This window comes from Phodopus roborovskii, unplaced genomic scaffold, assembly GCF_943737965.1.
Source record: "Phodopus roborovskii unplaced genomic scaffold, PHOROB, whole genome shotgun sequence".
NCBI lineage: Eukaryota > Metazoa > Chordata > Mammalia > Rodentia > Cricetidae > Phodopus > Phodopus roborovskii.
Window position 1 is genome coordinate 2,319,525 of NW_026125700.1, and position 2,720 is coordinate 2,322,244.

A 2,720-nucleotide genomic window follows, 5' to 3' on the forward strand; every position below is an offset into this window, starting at 1 on the left:
CACAAAGAAACCCTGTCCTAAAAAAAAAAAAAAAAAACAAATTAAAAAATAAAGTATATGTGCTGGGGTTTGGTATGTATATATGAGGTATCTTCATAGGTGGCCCCAGGTTTCACTGGAGATGGAGTTACATGTAATTGTGACTCACCTGGTGTGGGTGCTGGCAATCAAACTCAGGTCCCATGCAAGAGCTGTTTGTGCTCTTAACCACTAAGCCATCTCTCCAGCACTGACATTCCTGGTCTTGATTGCTTGGTATCCCATTGCCTGGTGATTTAAAGTAAACCCAATGATAGGTCAAACTATGTCACCCAGATCTTGCCTAGCCTGATGTTATAGCTCCCTCTGGAATTTGGCACTTTAGCATTACTGTACTTTAGGGGAGAACAGCAGTGAATCCAGGTGTACAGAATAGCAGCAAGTCTCTGGAAGGAACTGTAATGTCATAGCATCCTATGCAATGTAGGCATGTGATATGGACCTGACTGTCCCCTAATCTCTTTGAGGCTGAATCTTTATGGGTTTTGTTTATTTGTTTGGTTGGTTAATTGGTTTGTTTTTGAGACAGGGTCTCATCTCATGTAACTTAGACTGGTCTCAAACTTGCTTTGTAGATGAAGACAAACTTGAACTTCTGGTTTTCCTGCTTCCAATTCTTAATGAAATTAGAGGTGTATGCTACCATTTCTCTGGTGATGGTGCTAGAACACAGGACTTCATTCATATTAAGGAAGTACTCTACTGGGCTATTTTTGGGCTGATTGTTCAGTTTTAGTCAAAACATGATCCTAGATAGCTTTCAGCCAAATCTTTGTATGCTTTCATTACAATTAGATGCTGTAGCTAGCAACCCAGAACATGACTGAGCAACTCAGTGATAGAGCACATGATTAGTATGTGTTCAGCCTTAGGCTCAACCCCTGGAAGGAATCAGTAACTGGTTATCATTATGCCATGTTATGATTTTCTTTGGTGATGACATGAGGTGCTAACTTGATTTCCTAAAATATTCATGTATCTCAAAACCATTGATTAAATAATACATTCTTCTCCACTGATTTGAAATGGGTGAAATTTCCCTTTAAAATTAACTCTTGCTCCCAGGATTGTCCCTTTGACCCTGTTCTCCCTAGAACTCCAGTGGGTTGTTCTCCTTTTCTCGTGTAGTGGAGCCTAGACCTGCCTGCTCCTGACCAAAGCTTCTGGCTAATGATTAGTTACAGTCTCCTTCATCCTGAAGCTAGAGAGCTACCACTGATGAACAAACCTGCTGAGCTTCATAGCCCCCAAAGTAAACCACCTACTTGATGGGTTTTTTTTTCCTCAGAGGGGAGAAACTGAAAGACATAATTTTGAAGAGTTTGCCTAAAGAAGAAAGAAATGGCCTAAGGAAAGTTCTTGCTTTCTTCTCTACCCTCTCACTAGCACCTTATATTTCCTACACTTATCACCACTCAGCTAGAGTACAGTATCCTTCCTCCTGGGCTGGCCCCCTAAGGCCTGACAGTGGCTATAGTGCTTACTTACCACCTGGCTTACAGTTTTGGTGACAAAAAAAAAAAACTGAGTTTAAAGCTGGACCTGGCGGCACACAGTTGCCTCTCTAGCATTCTGAAGACAGAGGCAGGAGGACCCCAAGTTCCAGGCCAGCTTGGAGTAAATAGCAAGAAGCTGACCTTGCCCTCACATACACACCAAAAACTGAGATTACAGGCTGGAGACGTAGGTCAGCTGGTAGAATACTTGCCTAGCATGCATGAAGCCATGGGTTCCATCTCTAGCATCATATGAAAGTAGGCATGGTGGTACATACCTGTGCTCCTAGAACTTGGAAGGGATGGAGAGGCCAGAGAACCAGAACTTCAGTGATATCTTTGATTACATCTAGTGAGTTCTGGCCAGTGTGAGATTCATGAGCTCTATCTCAAAAACAAACATGTGAGTGTTGCCCCAGCATTGGAGGTGCCAACTCTGCCTGGTGAAGGAGAAACATAACTTGTCTCCAAGGACTTCTTAAGGAAGCTTCCATTTGAGCATAGGTTCAGAAGGCAGACTAGAGTCTGGGAACAGGAAACATCATGAACTGAAAGAGGCGATGATCCTCTGAATCTAAAGTTATGCTGGTGTACACATGGTGCCACAGGATCTGAGTATGCCTTAGCTTTCATTAAGTGTAAGGACAATGTTTGGCAGCACATGTACCAAAACTGAAATATGGAGATTAGCATCACCCCTGTGCAAGAATGACAAGCAAATTTGTGAGGCATTTGGTATTTTTATTACTTTGTATGCTAGGTTAATAACTAACTTTTCAAAGTGTAAGGACAGACATCTGTGGAAATGCCTAAGTAAAAATAGAGATTCCAATCAATGTCTTGGGAAATAATTGGATATGAACGTGGAAGATGGGAAACAGGTGGTTCTGTAATTGTCTTTGGCAAGGACTTCTGTCATTAAGGGCATTGCTGAGGTGGTCATGGGTAAAGAACAAAGCAAATGATAGGCCTGGGAATTTTGAAAAAGCAACAGGTATCTACACAATGAACAATAATGTGAATACTAAGATAATGTTTACAAATATCAAGGAAGTTACTATGCAATTTTAGGTTAAAAAGCAAGTTATAAAATTATGTATTAAGTTTAATCACAAACTATCTTTCTGAGGAAAATATGCATTTAAAAAATTGACTGGCCGTCAGGGATGTAGCTCAGTTGGCAAA

The 2,720-nt window shown here is 41.1% G+C and overlaps 1 non-coding gene across 1 annotated transcript; it reads left to right on the forward strand.

The window, feature by feature from the left end:
* The first annotated feature begins 2,171 nt into the window (after window positions 1-2,171).
* On the forward strand, window positions 2,172-2,278 carry LOC127217488 (U6 spliceosomal RNA). The gene has a single exon (XR_007834103.1). It is a non-coding gene; the product is annotated as a U6 spliceosomal RNA (small nuclear RNA).
* The last annotated feature ends 442 nt before the right edge of the window (window positions 2,279-2,720 follow it).